Below are 16,830 nucleotides of genomic sequence, written 5' to 3'. Positions count from 1 at the left end.
AACACGGAGCGCAAGCACTTGGAGATGGAGGACAAGAAGAGGAAGATTGTCCCCGTTGCTTCCGGCAGCAACACTCGTCCTCGCCTCCAGCCGCCCAGCAGTACCAGCAGCAGCCGTACCGGCCTCCCCAGTAGTACCAGCAGGCAGGACAGGGCCCGAGGTTACGCAGCAATGCCCGCCTCGACAGCAGCACCAGGCAGGTCAGGGCCCGAGGTTACCGGCACCTCCGGCTCGTGCTGCTCCACCAGCTCCGCCAGCACCTCAGGCTCCAAGGCAGGCAGCTCCTCCTGCCGGACAGCAGGCTCCAGCACCTCCTCGCGTGTGCTATCACTGCGGCCAGCCGGGGCACTACGCCCACACTTGCCCCCGGAAGGCACAGGCAGGACAGCAGGGGCGCCCAGCTCAGCCCAGGGCGCCAACACAGGGCAGAGTGAACCACGTGATGGCCGAGTCAGCGGCCGAGGCTCCTAACGTGGTTATTGGTATGTTCATGGTCAACTCCCATCCAGCTACAGTGCTTTTCGATACTGGTGCTACTCATTCATTCATCACCAAGTCATATGTTGAGGAGCATAATTTCTTTACCACTGCATTAAGGAAGTGTCTGCTAGTCTCTTCACTGGGAGGGGAGTTGAGATCCCATATTGTTTGCCCCCGAGTCAGTGTAGCCAAAAGGGGGGCAACGTTCAGTGCTGATCTGAGGGTGCTAGACACCAAGGGTATCGATGTGATTCTGGGAATGGATACTCTTGCCAAGTGGTGAGTCAGAATTGATTGTGCTCATCGGGCAGTTCACCTGACGGCATCTGATGGCCAAGAGGTGACAGTCAGTGCTTCAGAGCCCTCGGGATTTCTTCATCAGATGGAGGCTAGACCCACGGATGGTATTCGCGTGGTGTCTGAATTCTCGGATGTCTTTCCGGATGATTTGCCAGGTATGCCGCCTGAACGCGACATCGAGTTTTCTATTGATCTCTTGCCTGGCACTGCTCCTATTGCAAAGCGGCCCTACCATATGGCACCTATAGAGCATGAGGAAGTCAAGAAGACTATTGATGAGTTGCTAGCCAAGGGCTATATCCGTCGCAGCTTCTCTCCTTGGGCTTTTGCATTGTTGCTAGTAGATAAGAAGGATGGCTCGAAGAGAATGTGTGTCGATTATCGGGAGCTGAATGCAGTTACCATCAAGAACAAGCATCCACTGCCCCGTATTGAGGATCTCTTCGATCTGCTTCGAGGTGCTTGTATATTCTCGAAGATTGATCTGCGTTCAGGTTATTTTCAGCTGAGGATCCGTCCTGGGGATATTCTGAAGACGACATTCACCTGCAAGTACGGGCTGTATGAGTACACGGTCATGTCCTTCGGCTTGACTAATGCCCCGGCTTTCTTCATGCACCTGATGAATATGGTTTTCATGGATTATCTGGATGTCTTCGTGGTGATCTTCATTGATGATATTCTGATCTTCTCCAAGACAGAGGAAGAGCATGAAGAGCATCTGAGGCTCGTGTTGCAGAGATTGAGAGAGCATCAGCTATATGCTAAGTTCAGCAAGTGTGAGTTCTGGATTGACGAGGTTCCATTCCTCGGTCATATCATCTCCAAGGGAGGTATTGCAGTTGATCCGAGCAAGGTGAAGGATGTGCTCGAGTGGGAGGCACCGCAGACGGTGAAGGAAGTCCGGTCATTCTTGGGCTTAGCAGGATATTATCGGAGGTTCATTGAGAATTTCTCCAAGATTGCGAAGCCCTTGACTTCCTTGATAGAGAAGAATGCAGCATTCATATGGACTGATGAGCGTCAGATGACCTTTGATGAGTTGAAGAAGAGGCTTACTACGGCGCCTGTCCTTACTCTGCCAGACCAGAGCAAGAGGTTCACGGTGTACTATGATGCTTCGAAGGATGGTCTTGGTTGTGTTCTGATGCAGGAGGGCAGGGTGATTGCTTATGCTTCACGGCAGTTATGTCGGCATGAGCTGAATTATCCCACTCATGATCTTGAGTTAGCCGCAGTTGTGCATGCTCTGAAGATTTGGAGGCATTACTTGTATGGGCAGCAGTGTGATATCTACACTGATCACAAGAGCCTCAAGTACATTTTCACGCAGAACGAGCTGAACATGCGGTAGAGAAGATGGTTAGAGCTAGTCAAGGATTATGACCTGGAGATTCACTATCATCCGGGAAAGGCCAATGTTGTAGCAGATGCTTTGAGCAGAAGAAGCTATGTCAACATGGCCGTGGCTTTCCAGATGCCTCAGGAGTTATGTGAGGAGTTTGAGCAGTTGAGTCTGGGTTTCTTGCATCATACTTCGAGTCCGACATTCGAGGCAGTACCCACTCTAGAGGCAGAGATCAGGCAACATCAGAAGGAAGATGAGAAGCTGCAGAAGATCCGTGAGTTGCTCAAGAAGGGCAAGGCTCCTCATTTCCGAGAGGATGATCAGGGTACTTTGTGGTACAAGAACCGGATCTGTGTGCCAGATGTGAATGATCTCTGGAAGTTGATTCTGAGTGAGGCTCATGATACAGCTTATTCTATTCATCCGGGCAGCACAAAGATGTACTATGATCTGAAGGAACGTTTCTGGTGGTATGGTATGAAGCGTTCAGTGGCAGAGTACGTGGCTATTTGTGACATCTGTCAGCGTGTCAAGGCTGAGCATTAGAGGCCAGCAGGTCTGTTACAGCCTTTGAAGATTCCAGAGTGGAAATGGGAGGAAATCACTATGGACTTCATTGTTGGATTGCCTCGTACTCAGAAGGGGTACAACTCCATATGGGTAGTAGTGGATCATCTGACGAAGGTTGCTCACTTCATTCCAGTGAGCACTACTTACTCCGGTGCTAGACTTGTAGAGTTGTACATCTCTCGGATTGTCTGCTTGCATGGTGTGCCCAAGAAGATCATATCTAACAGAGGGTCTCAGTTCACTTCATGATTCTGGGAGCAGCTCCATGATTCGTTGGATACGAAGCTGCATTTCAGTACGGCTTATCACCCTCAGACAGATGGGCAGACAGAGAGAACCAACCAGGTGTTGGAAGATATGTTGCGAGCTTGTGCTATTCAGTACGGTACTAGTTGGGATAAGTGCCTGTCATATGCTGAGTTTTCATACAACAACAGCTATCAGGCCAGTCTGAAGAAGTCCCCCTTCGAGGCATTGTATGGCAGAAAATGCAGGACACCTCTCTATTGGGATCAGATTGGTGAGAAGCAGCTCTTTGGCCATGACATCACAGAAGATGCAGAGCAGATGGTACAGGCTGTGCGAGAAAATCTGAGGATTGCACAGAGCAGGCTAAAGAGCTATGCAGATGGCAAACGGAGAGATTTGACCTTCAGTGTTGGTGATTATGTGTACTTGAAGGTGTCTCCGATGAGAGGAATCCGCAGGTTTAATGTCAAGGGGAAGTTAGCCCCTCGGTATGTTGGTCCATTCAAGGTGCTAGAGAGGAAAGGCAAAGTTGCTTATCACCTGGAGTTGCCTACCAATCTCTCCAGAGTTCATGATGTCTTCCATATATCTCAGCTGAAGAAGTGTCTGCGAGTACCCGAGGAGCAGGCACCACTGGATGGAATAGATGTGCAGGAGGATCTGACTTATACTGAGCATCCGGTGAAGATTCTGGAGATATCGGAGAGGGTTACACGGAACAAGCGCATCAAGATGTGCAGGGTTCAGTGGAGTCACCACAGTGAAGCTGAGTCTACATGGGAGCGAGAAGATGAGCTGAGGGAGATATATCCAGATCTCTTTGCTAGCCAGCCCAGCTAAATCTCGGGGACGAGATTTCTTTAAGGGGGTAGGGTCTGTAACACCCTAATTTAAATTCCAGCATTTATTAATAAATTTAATTAGCTTTATTTAATTTTCTAAGGTTTATTGTGATTAGTCTTGCATTTAATCTAATTGTGTTTCACAAGGAATTAAAATTTTTATAGGATTAATATGTTTGTGCATTCATACTGGTGCATATTTTATCTTGCTTGATTTCTCAGGGGTTTGAATTCAAATTTCATTTGAATTCAAATGGTTGGAGTAGTGTTGGATTTAGAAAAAACAAAGGAAATGGAAAAGGTAAGAAACCCAAGCAAACCAGCCTAGCATCCAACCCCGCGGCCCAGCTCCCGCATCAGCCCAGCCCGCTCATCTCTCTCCCTTTTTCCCCGCTCGGCCCGATCCAGGCAACCCAGCAACCCAACTCTCTTTCCCCTCTCTCGCGGCCCACACTCCGTAGCCCGAGCGTCACCGCCCACTCTGCGCGCGCGTTGGCCCGCTCCCCCTCCGCACGCACAGCTCGGCCACGTTCGCCTGCTCCGCCGCTGACCGCCTGGCCCCACACGTCAGCTTCTCCACCCTCCTCCGCGCGTTCCTCGCTCGAGTAACAGGAAGGGGCGAGATCTCCGGCCATGAACCCGTGGCCCTCCCTTCCTTGCTTCCCCACCGAGATCCCCGGCCCCTCCCCTTTAAACACACCCCCACGCAACCCTTTTACCCTATCCTCACCCCGCAGCCGCCACCTCCTCATCCCGGCGTCACCTCCGCGACCGCCACGCCGGTGAGTCTCCGCGCCGCCGCAATTGTTCTCCATCCGTGCCGCTCCGGTCTCGCTAACCCGTCCTCTGGATTCGTAGTTCAACATCGAAGCTTCCCGTGGGACTGGCTGGCCCTGAGAAGCCCTGCAGCGACCCTGTCACCGAGCTCCGCGAGCGCCGCCCGCAACCATCGCCCGGACTGACGCCGTCGACCTTGCTGTACCGTGCGTCTTCCCGTTTCAGTGCCCGGTGAGCACCACTTCATCCTCCGGGTTCTTTTGCGCTAGGTGTTGTAGGGCGTATCGCGCTCTAGGTGCCCGGGACACCGCCGCCGGCGTTCCACCGCCGCGCGGGCATAGCCTCGCCATGGCGAGCACCCTGCAGAGCCGCTCAGCCCCGCACAAACCTGAGTCCAGGTTGCACGAACCCCACGCTTGCCCCATGACCCTTTTGCGCAAGGAGTCGACCTCCAGCGCGACACAGACAAGCCGCCGGCGAACTCCGTAGCCGCAGCGCCGCCTGCACCGTCGCGAGCCCCGACTGAGCCCCAAATCCTCTTACCTGAGCACACCAGTGGATTACCCATGCCGCAATGGTGCTCCACGGCCAAACCCCATCCCAAATAGCCCCCGGAACGCCGGAAACGGCGTACTCCGGCGCTGCCCCCGCCGCGGAACTCTGCTCCGGCGACCTTTCGCCGCCGCGCCGCGCTCCCTTCACCCTGGGCCACCCGATCTATAGACAACGGCCTAGATTAGATCTAGAGCCCATCAAACTCGAGCCGCCAGATCGAGATCTAACGGCCTTGAACCGAAGATACCGGTTCGGCCTATACATTTTGCAAAAGATACCCCAGGTTTCCCTAGTTTCAACCCGCGGTCCAGCTTTATTCAAAACTAATTCCAGTTAGGTCCTGTTTTTATCGTTTTAGCCCCTGAGTTCCTTTAAATTAGTACCCGCCGTCCTTGGCTGCCGATTTCGCGAGTTAGACCCCAGAACTACCCTTTAATTATGTTTTGGTCCTCGTTTTTGCCCAGAAACCCCCTGGAACTTAGTTTTTCTCGCAGATAAGCCCCTAGATCTTGTTTTAGCTCTAGTTTTTGCGTTTTAGCTCCGTTTTAGGCGTTCTTTATGTCCACGCGATCGTTGTAACGCGTAGAATAGTTTTAGACTAGTTTAGTGTGCTATTTTATGTATTGTTGTACTGTTTTCTAGTTTTTGCTATTGTTTGCATGTATGTTTATGTTGTGCCTTGTTTTTGGCCATGTGATCGTGAGTAGACGTTGAGCTACCGGAGGAGCCCCAGTACCAGTACCCGGAGCAGCCGTCTTCCGACCAGTTTGAGCAGCAGCAGGAGCAGTACGAGGAAGGTAAGTATAACATGAACAACCCATCACCTTTAATTACATTTTCATACTGCATTTTAATACTGTATGCCTATAAGGATTTCCTAGCCACTTTATATTCTTTATATATCCTTTGGGTTGCATTTTGGGTAGTTGTGTTAGGTGCCGCGCTATAACACACTTGGTCCTTTTTAATTAATTTGATTAATGGTATATGCAACTTAATTCTGAGAGTGGCCCTCTGTGTGGCTTGAGTGGCTCACTTCTCATTAAAATTGGTTTTGTTAGAAACATGGTTTAGGGGGCCAGCACGGTGCTTACTGCTGGGTTGGCCACTCTCCATAAGGACCGGTTCATAGAGCGACAACCTGGGACAACAGCGCTACCACAAGACTGGAATGGGACGGTCTTGGCTTACTAATTAGGTCATTTTGGTTCGGGAGTAACTTACCGACGGGGCAAGAGGGGAGTCGAGCTTCAATGGTCCCTACGCTACGAGGCTGGTCTGTGTTGTCTTGTACCCCCTCGAGGTGGGCACCATCGTTGCATTGACTGAATCCTTAGCGGTTACACCTTACCAGCGTGTCCTTTGTAACGGCATCGTAGTGAGTTTGCTAGTCATCTCACCTAAGGAAGTGTGATGAACAACTAGCGTAGCTCACGACTTGTGGGTAAAGATGTGCAACCTCTGCAGAGTGTAAAACTGGTACACTAGCCGTGCTCACGGTCATGAGCGGCCCAGATCCTCCTTTTGATTAGTGGGGTTATCTTCCTTCGACGAGGCAGGTTTCCCCGGGTGGCTTGGTTTGGTTTGGTTCTCAGTAGTATCATAATTAATTTTGATTAATTATTATGTAACTGGGTTTATGGTAATTCATCAACTTGTAGTAATTAGCTTTAATAAAATTTTGCCAAGACTTAAAAGCTAATGCAGTCAGTCAGCCAACCTAGAGCCTCATAGTTTGTGTTATACTTGTTGAGTACAAGTTGTGTACTCACTCTTGCCTACTCTACTCTTTTTCCTCTTGGGGATACTCTACTGCTGCTCAGTTACTGCCGACGCGAGGGAGTTCGCTCAGCGCTACCAGGACTACGAGGACTTCTAGGCGTTCGTCTCCCAGTCGACGTCCCTGTGGCGCCCTGCTCAGCTTCGGAGAGTTTTTATCGTATTTGTACTTCGCTTCCGCTGTATCAGACATTTTGTCATTAATGTAATAAATAACATTCGTATTCGCTTTATTATGTCTTTTTCGTGATATGTGCTGTGATATACTGTTCATTCTGTTGTATATACGTGTGACTTGATCCTGGCACGTATATGATTGCTCGGTTTATGTTCTTTTATAAACCGGGTGTTACATTCTTGTAGCTAATCGGGCCCTTGCACGCCAAGAAGCGACAATTAGGGAGCTCAAGAATGAAATTGAAAGAAAGGAAACTGAGGTTGCCAGATCAAATGAATTGAGGAAAGCTAACGAGGAGAAACTGAAAGTTGCAGAACAGGAACTTGAGAAGCAGAATTTAGGATGGATAGCAGCACAGCAAGAGTTAAAGGAGCTGGCACAAATGGCATCCAAGGATAAGGATAATATCAAGGATACTATCGATGACTTCAAACGTGTGAGGTCTTTGCTGGATGCTGTGCGTTCCGAACTAATGGCTTCAAAAGAGGCTTTCACCTTCTCTCGCAGGCAAATTGAAGACCAAGCAGCGCAGTTCTGTGGAAGGTGAAGAATTTGACATTTATGACTTGCTTGACGATGAAATTTTAAGTACAGGCACAGCCCTTGAGTCCAATTTGCATAAACATAATCAACTGGAGGCTGACATCGACATGCTGAAAGAATCCTTAGAACAGAAGGACGTGGACTTAAGAGCTGCATATAAAGCACTTGACACAAAAGACCTAGAGCTGAAGGCAGTACTTAGAAGATTAGATGTGAGGGACAAGGAACTAGACAAATTGGAGGAGTTATCCATAGATCCTAATGATGTCAGGAGACTGTCTAGCCTTGCTGATGAGGCAACCAAAGACAACAATGTGGAAGAAGTGGAGCTCCGAAGGCATGAAATCGAATCCGTGGAGGGGGAGGCACTAGCTGCTAGTATTATGTTGAAGAAGCTTGCAGATATCACTAAAGCATTCTTGAGAAGTGGCAGAACCGATTCTGGTACCAATTTGCTTGCACCCCAAAATGCAAACATTAGTGCGGGTGCTTCCAAAATGGAACCAAACAAGAAAATGAATGTGATTCTTGAAGCTAAAAGGGAGATTGTTGTGCTGTTTTCTTTGACAGAAGAGCTCGTCGCCAGTGCTGGAATAAATGATGCTGAGGAACCATAGCATCATATCATAGCTGAAACAGATTTCTGCATCATGAGAATGACGTGTGCCAACTGGAATGATGCAGCTGAAATTGTTACCTTTGTTTCCTTTCCTTCTCGGCCTCAGGATTTCTTTTTGTTCTTTTCAGTTCTGTGGATGACATCATAAAAAAAATCATAGATTGTTTGGCTTTTGGGTAAAAGGAAGGCAGTTTTGTTGGCAGACCACACGCCTCTCGCGTTCCTGCTCCAGGGGCAACCGTGCTTGTGGAGCAACCACCATCGGCGGTGGCGCGCGCAGCTCGCCGGCAGGAGTCAGGGCGCCCGTCAAGGGCCCCCTCACAAGCTGCGAGTGGCGGAGCACTAGCGGCGGCTAGGGAGTTGCTTCACAACCCTCCGGCTGCTGCAGCCTCGCCAGATGCCCTGAGGCAGTGGCGGGACGACGTCGGCCGTCTCCTCCATCTGGCTCAGGCCTCCCCCAGTTCAGCAAAGACTGGGCAACGACCTCCGCCTGGCAATGCGGTGGTGCCTTACCACCGGCGCCAGGGGGGTGCGTCGGCATCTGTGCGCTCCCCCACAGTGAGGGGTGCACGAACAGAAGACCTGCGGGCGGAGCTCAACCGCAGGCGCGCGGGTGAGGACGCCCGCATCTCCGTGGAGAGGGCGTAAGAGCGCCATCTCAACATCGAGGGTCGCAACCTCAACGCTGACTTGGACATGGTGGCACCCAAGCCTCCGGTGAATGCCCGGATACAGTCGGGCGCCCCGGTGGCTGGGGTAGGCTGTGCTGCGCTCGCGGATCACCTCCGCGCGGTGGCATGGCCGTCGAAGTTCCGCCCGCACCTGCCGGAGAAGCACGACGGTACCACTAACCCGTCGGAATTCCTGCAAGTGTACGTTACCGCCATCACAGCAGCTGGTGGTAACGATGCCGTCATGGCGAGCTACTTCCATGTAGCCTTGACCGGGCCAGCCCGGACTTGGCTCATGAACCTTACTCCTGGGACGATCCAGTCCTGGGAGGAGCTCTGTGCGAGGTTTACTGCGAACTTCGCCAGTGCGTACCAGCAGCATGGTGTGGAGGTTCACCTCCACGCTGTGAGGCAGAAACCCGGGGAGACGCTCCGGGCCTTCATCTCGCGCTTCACCAAGGTACGGGGTACCATTCCTCATATCTCCGATGCATCTATTATCACTGCTTTCCGACAGGGGGTAAGTGATGAGATGATGCTCGAGAAGCTGGCGACGCACGAGGTGGAAAGCGTTACCACGCTTTTCTCCCTGGCAGAGAAGTGCGCCAGGGCCACTGAGGGCCGCGCATGGCACTCAGCCCCCCAAGACGGAGACACCAAAGCTGGTGGCTCCGGTGCTACCGCTCAGGGCGGTAGCAAGAAGAAGAAGAACAAGAACCGGAGTCGCGGGGAACCACATCCTGGCGGACCAGTTGTTGCGGCAGCGGCGCCAGCAGCGGCGCCAGCAGCTGCGGCAGCGGCTGGGGGCCAGAATGCGCATGGCAAGTGTCCGCGCCTGCAGGGTGGCAGTGGAGGTTCATGCCCGGTGCATCCCACCGCTCGTCACAGCACCGCTGACTGCCGCGAGATCCAGAAGCTCGCGAAGCGGGTCAGTGGGCGACGTGAGCAGTCCTCCAAGGACGGCTCACCCCCTCCTCGCAAGCGGCCTGGTAAGGAGAAGGCCTCCGACAGCAGGGCTGCGGCCGGGGAGAAGGAGCAGGGGTACCAATCCCCCGCTCGGGAGCTGAAGGGTCTGTACCAAGGCGACAACTCCGACTCCGACGACGGCGACCGCCGCAAGAAGCTGTACGTAATGTACGGTGGAAGCTGGGAGCTTGTCTCCCGGCGGGATATGAAGACCCTTCGCCGAGAGGTCCTTTCGGTGAAGCCGGGGGTCCCGAAGACGGCGTCGCACCAGAGGTGGATGAACACCACCATCTCTTTCGGGCCATCCGATTGCCCGGAGAATATGGCTGGGGCCGGTGTACTACCTCTAGTCACCACCCCTGTCATATCCAACGTGAGGCTCTATCACGTGCTGATTGACGGTGGCGCCGGCCTCAACGTCATCAGCTATGCAGCATTCAAGCAGCTGCAGATCCCGGAGTCCAAGCTGACTCCCTCTCGCCCATTCTCCGGAGTGGGCCCACACCCGGTGTTCCCTCTGGGGAGCATCACACTGCCAGTCACGTTCGGGGCCGAGGAGAACTTCCGCACAGAGAGAGTTCAGTTCGATGTTGCGGAGGTGAACCTCCCGTTCAACGCCATCATTGGCCGGATCTCTATCGCTTCATGGCCATTGCCCATTACGGGTACTTGGTCTTGAAGATGCCTTCCTCTGCTGGTGTCCTCACCGTGCGGGGTGACCGCACCGCTGCCGTCGCTGCAGTTGAGAGACTGCATGCTCTGGCGGCAGAGGCTGCACGTTCCGAGGAGGATCCGTCCACCTCGCAACCTAGGGCGCCTGCAAAAGCACCTAAGGTTCAGCCGTCTGATCCGGACAATGTTCCCGTGAAGACGGTGCAGATCGGAGTGGACTCCTCCAGGACCACCCGCATCGCGGGGAACTTGGAGGAGAAATAGGAAGACGCGCTCATCGCTTTCCTTCGGGCAAATGTCGATGTGTTCGCCTGGGAACCGTCACAGATGCCTGGGATCCCCAGGGAAGTGATCGAGCACAATCTGAGGATCTACCCCGACGCCACGCCGGCGCGCTAGAAGCCTCGGAAGCAGTCCGTGGAGCGGCATAACTTCATCCGTGAGGAAGTCCGCAAGCTCCTACACGCTGGCTTCATCGAGGAGGTCCACCACCCCGAGTGGTTGGCCAACTCGGTCGTCGTCCCAAAGGCCAACGGGAAGCTTCGGATGTGCATCGACTACACCAGCCTCAACAAGGCATGTCCTAGAGCCCCTATCCTCTTCCAGGTATCGATAAGATCGTGGACTCCACCTCCGAGTGTGACCTTTTGTCTTTCCTAGACGCATACTCTGGTTTCCACCAGATTCAGATGTCTAGAGAGGATAAGAAGCATACTGCTTTTGTAATAGTAGATGGATTTTATTGCTATATTGTCATGCCATATGGTCTGAGGAATGCCTTACCCACTTTTGTACGAGCTATGAACAAAACCTTCTGCAATCTAATTAGAGATATTGTTGAGGTGTATGTCGATGACATTGTGGTCAAGACTAAGGTAGGGTCAACACTAGTTGAGGACCTGTCCCTCGTCTTCGACCGGCTACGCGCCACGCGCAATAAGCTGAATCCCGAGAAGTGCATCTTCGGCGTCTCGGCGGGGAAGCTGCTGGGTTTCCTGGTCTCACATCGAGGCATCGAGGCAAACCCAGCCAAGATCAAGGCGATCGAAGTGATGAGGCCTCCTGGCCGCATCAAGGACATCCAGAAACTTACTGGATCTCTCGCTGCTCTTAGCCGCTTCATATCGAGGCTGGCTGAGAGGGCCCTCCCCTTCTTCAAGCTATTGAGGAGGTCCAGTCCATTTTCTTGGACGGAAGAGGCAAAGCAAGCCTTCCAGGTGCTGAAGCAGCCTCTCACCTCATTACCAGTATTAGTGGCTCCAGAGCCCGGTGAGACGTTGTTTTTGTATCTTGCTGCGTCCACAGAAGCGGTCAGCATGGTGCTGGTCGCCGAAAGGACGGAGCAAGCTCGCCAGGGGAACACCAGGGTCTCCCCGGCCAAGGATGGTGAGCCGGATCCCGGACACGGGGGCCCGTCAGCCTCACCACTGCCTGAAGCTCCGGAACCCGGACAAGGGGGTCCGGAGGAGCCTCGTCCCAGTGGGAACCCAGAACCGCTGGAGCCCAAGGACCTGACAAAGCGGACAAGGGCGAGCCGGACCCGGTCATCAGGGTTCGGACCATCCAAAAGCCAGTCTACTACGTCAGCGAAGTCCTCCATGAGGCGAAGGCCAGGTATCTTGAGACGCATAAGCTTATCTATGTGATACTTATTGCGTCCAGGAAACTGCGCTACTACTTTCAGGCACACGGAGTTGTCGTAGTGACCTCTTACCCATTAAGAGCGATCCTGCACAACTCCAACGCCACGGGCAATATCGCCAAGTGGGCAGCAGAATTGGCTGAGTTCCAGTTGGACTTCCAACCTTGCCATGCAGTCAAGAGCCAGATCCTGGCTGATTTTATAGCGGAGTGGACTCCTTCCCCAAGCAATTCTGGGGGTCCGGACTTCAGCGCCGGACCCCCGGAGCCGAAAATTAGGACACCAGTCTTCACCGCGCCCCACTGGACACTCTTCTTCGACGGGTCCGCCCGCGAGAAGTGGGCCGGAGCTGGTGTGGTCCTCATCGACCCAAACGGAGATCAGCTAAAGTACATGGTGCACCTTGAGTTCAAGGCCACCAACAACATGGCGGAGTACGGAGCCCTGATCTTTGGCCTGACACAACCCCTATCTCTCGGGGACCGGCAGCTTCTGGTGAAGGGGGATTCTCAGCTGATCAACAAGCAGGTCCGAAGGGATTGCAGCTGCAACAATCCCCAGCTCGCAGCATACCTCATCCACGTGAGGAAGCTCGAGAAGGACTTCGACGCCTTGGAACTGCAACATGTTCCCTGTGAACTCAACTCAGCAGCAGATGATCTCTCCGCGAGAGCACCTACCTGGGCATCCGTGCCCAAGGGCGTCTTCGAAAGACGGCTGCTGAGACCTACCGCCCAGCCTGCCGAGCTGGGTGAAGGGGATCAAGCTAGCACCTCGAAGCTAGCGGTCCTGGCGGCATACCACCTCTGGTGCCCGCTCTGGGTTGTGAGCTCTGTCGAGGATCCTGGACACCTCATAGGGCCACTCCCACCTACTCAGGAAGTTCCCGATGCATGGATCTCCGAGATCCGGGACTATCTGAAAGACAATATCCTTCCTGATGATGATGTGTCCGCTGAGCGCATAGTACGATTGGCTAAACGCTACGTGGTGGTAGAAGGGGATCTCTACCGCCGTGGCGCCAATGGTGTCCTCATGCGGTGCATTTCCTAGGAAGAGGGCCGCGAGTTGCTCGCGGAGATCCATGGAGGCGAGTGTGGAAGTCATTCCTCATCTCGCACGCTTGTTGGCAAGGCCTTTCGGCATGGTTTCTACTGGCCGACAGCACTCCAGGATGTGGCTGAGCTGGTGAAGTCCTGCAAAGCATGTCAGTTCCATGCAAAGCAAATACACACACCGGCACAAGCTCTGCAAATGATTCCGCCCTCTTGGCCATTCGCTGTGTGGGGCGTAGATATCCTGGGGCCATTCCCCCGGGCCGTCGGCGGGTACCGGTTCCTCTACGTCGCCATCGATAAGTTCACAAAGTGGCCGGAGGTTACCCCTATGGTGAACATCACTAAAAAGTCAGCAGTCGCATTCCTCAAGTCCATTGTGTGCAGATTTGGCATCCCAAACTGCATCATCACGGACAACGGGACCCAATTCAAAAGCAGACTCTTCCAGGAGTACTGCGAGGACATCGGCATCCAGCTATGCTTTGCATCTGTGGCACATCCCCGAAGCAATGGACAGGTTGAGAGAGCGAATGCAGAGATCCTCAGGGGACTCAAGACCCGCACCTACAACTGCTTGAAGAAGCATGGTGCCAAATGGGTCGATGAGCTTCCGTGCGTGCTATGGGGCAACCGGACCACACCCAGCTGTGCCACCCGGGAGACTCCATTCTTCCTGGTCTACGGGGCTGAAGCATGCCTTCCCCCAGATATTCACCTGGGCTCACCACGGGTCCAGGCATTTGACGAATCCATGCAGGAACAGCTGTGGCGCGATGATGTGGACTTCGTTGACGAGAGAAGGTGGAGAGCAGCAATCCGAAATGCACGCTACAACCAGGCGCTCAGGCGCTATCATCAACGGTTCGTGCAATGTAGGGAGCTCCGGGCTGGCGACCTCGTCCTGAGGCGGATCCTGAATCGAGCAGGGCTCCACAAGCTCTCCCCCAGCTGGGAGGGGCCCTTCAAGGTTACAGAGGTGTGCCGGCCCGGGTGCGCTCGCCTTGCCACAAAAGATGGAGTGCCGCTGCCTAACCCATGGAATATAGAGCATATGTGTAAGTTTTACACTTAGGCAGAGTAGGGAAATGAACTTTTCCTTTGTAATAAGATAGAATCAGTGTGCAGCCCAGAGCGGTCGGGGTCCGCCCTCGTAAACCCGGCCTCTGGCATCCATCGCACCGTCGGCTAGCATTAACGCGCGGCATAGAGCGGTAGAGGTCCGCCCTCGTAAACCCGGACTCTGGCATCCATCGTGCAAGCCATGTATATCAAGTTGCAAAGGAAAATTTTACCCCAGTTCTGTCTTTGTGACAAAATTTAATTTTGCATTTCAATTCTCGAGATTTTACTTCTCTAACCCCCGCGCGGACTTCCACTCTGGTCGCTACAACTAAGATCTGTATTGAGTTGCTGGACTGCCATACAGATCTGGACCCTCTTGTTGCTGGAGAGGGGTCTGGACCCCTAGGGACCTACTTTGGAGAGGGAGTGTTGTTTCCTGGGGTGGTCCGAAGCCCTGTGTAGCAGCTTAGCCGGTTTCGTACCCAAAGCCTACACACTCCACCGCCCTGTAACAAGTGCTCTAGTACCTAGAGCCGGGTAATTAAGGGCTCGGACCCCGTTCTAGCTCAAGAGTTGGCTTCCTAAATCCTACACGGCAGGTCCAGCTCCATATCTCAAAGGACCGAGTACGACAGAATGACCTCACCCACTGCTGGGAAGGGTCTGGAGCATTGGAGCCAGGTCCGGAAAAATCGTGTTGTTTCCTGGAGTGGTGCGAAGCCCTGTGTAGCGCCTTAGCCTGGTTCCGCACCCTAAGCCTACACACTCCACCACTCTGTAACAAACACTGAATTGCCCGGACCTGTGCATCTAGAGCTCCGGACCTTGTACTAGCCTGGGGGCCGGTCCAGAATAGGTCCCACAGGCCTGCTACTAAGCTGTAACTTTGAAGTGATACAAAGGCTAAACCTTGACTGGTGGTAGCCAGCCTCAACCATTGAGCCTACCTACCAGGGGGTCCCGGCATCCGCTTTAAGGTTTCATGCAGATCAAGTTCCAGTCTCGGTGGTAGACAGACTCAAAATAACTGAGTCTATCTCCCAGGGGGACGGGGCGTTTGCTTTGAGCCAGACACCAAGGATCGATCCTGCATACGTCAAACAGCTAAGTTGTAGTATCATTACTACCGTACAAGCGAGTTTGATTCTCCTCTCTGTAGTTCTTTCGACTACACAGGAAACAAGATGTTCGCTCGCCTTGCAAACTATGCTGCACCTATGCCCAAGGACGCTTGCCCAACCTCACACGGGGGTCCGGAGTGTCTTCTGCGGCTCCGATGGCAGATAGGTCCTTATAACTGAACCTATCTGCCAGGGGGCCGGGGCGCCGGGGTGCTGCATACCGCAACCAGAACAATTGACAAACAGCTAAGTTGAAATTTCCTTCTATTTAAAATTCCAACTAGTACAATGTTTGTTACATAATGCAAAAAAAGAAAGGTATAATGTGCAGCCTAGGAGTCTGTAGGTTCCCGCTTGAAGTAGGCGGCGACGAAGTCGACGACCTCCCGCACGCTGTCCCGAGCAGCGGCCTCCGTCTTCGCTACAGGGCCGTCAACCACGGGCGTCAGCGAGATGGCTGGGTCGTGGCTCCGGAGGCAGGTCAGGATGTGCTCCGCCACCATCCGGATCAGCTCGCGGCCCTCGGCTTTAAGCTGGCCAGCAAGGACCAGCTCCAGACGCCGGAGCCTATCCGAAGCGGAGTTCAGCACTGGGAGGGCGTCAGCTATCGAAGCTGGCGGCTCCGCCACTTGGATTGGGCTCATTCCAAGTGGCACCAGTGCTAAGCTCGCTTCGGTCGCCCAGTCAGGGATTCGCCTCCTGGACCGCCTCCTGGACCGCCTCCGGCACCCGGGTGTCCAGAGCCACCTTGGCCGCCTCCACCTCGCGGGACCTCTCCTCGAGCTCGGCCTTCCTCTTCTTGAGGGAGTCGCGCTGGCGCTCAAGCTGCTTCTCCATGCTGGCGGTGAGGGATTCCCACCTGTCGAGGGACTTCCTATCGTCCTCCAGCTCTGACTCGGCGATAGCCAGCTTGCTAGCCCTCTCCTCCAGCTGCTTCCGCCATCCAGCCAGGGTCCCAGAGAGCTGGTCCAGCTCCTGCTTGCGGATCTCGAGACCCTGGCTGCGGGTTTCAAGCTCGGACTGCTGGGCAGCGAGCCGAGTCTCAACATCGGACCGCGGAGCTGCAAAGCTGACCACCTCCAGGGCAAAAGTCTCCTCCCGCTGCGCCAGGGTTTTTTCCTGGTTCGATACTGCGGACTCCCGGTCAAACACCTTCCGAAGGTTGACCCGGTAGGCCTCTTGGTCGGCCTTGAGTTTGGACCGGACTTCCGCAGCATGGGAGGCTTCAGTCTTCGTGTGCGCTTCCAGGCGGGTGTGCCAGTCGGAGAGACGCTGGCGCTCGCTCTCCAGAGCAGCCCACTCCCGCCGGAAGGCCGCCTCGGCGGAGGAGGTTGCCTCCTCTATCGACCGCCGAACCTGGACCAGCACCTGGGGGAGGGGAGTCGCTTCCTCCAGGGG

This window comes from Panicum virgatum, chromosome 1N, assembly GCF_016808335.1.
Source record: "Panicum virgatum strain AP13 chromosome 1N, P.virgatum_v5, whole genome shotgun sequence".
Lineage (NCBI taxonomy): Eukaryota > Viridiplantae > Streptophyta > Magnoliopsida > Poales > Poaceae > Panicum > Panicum virgatum.
This window is presented reverse-complemented; position numbering follows the sequence as displayed.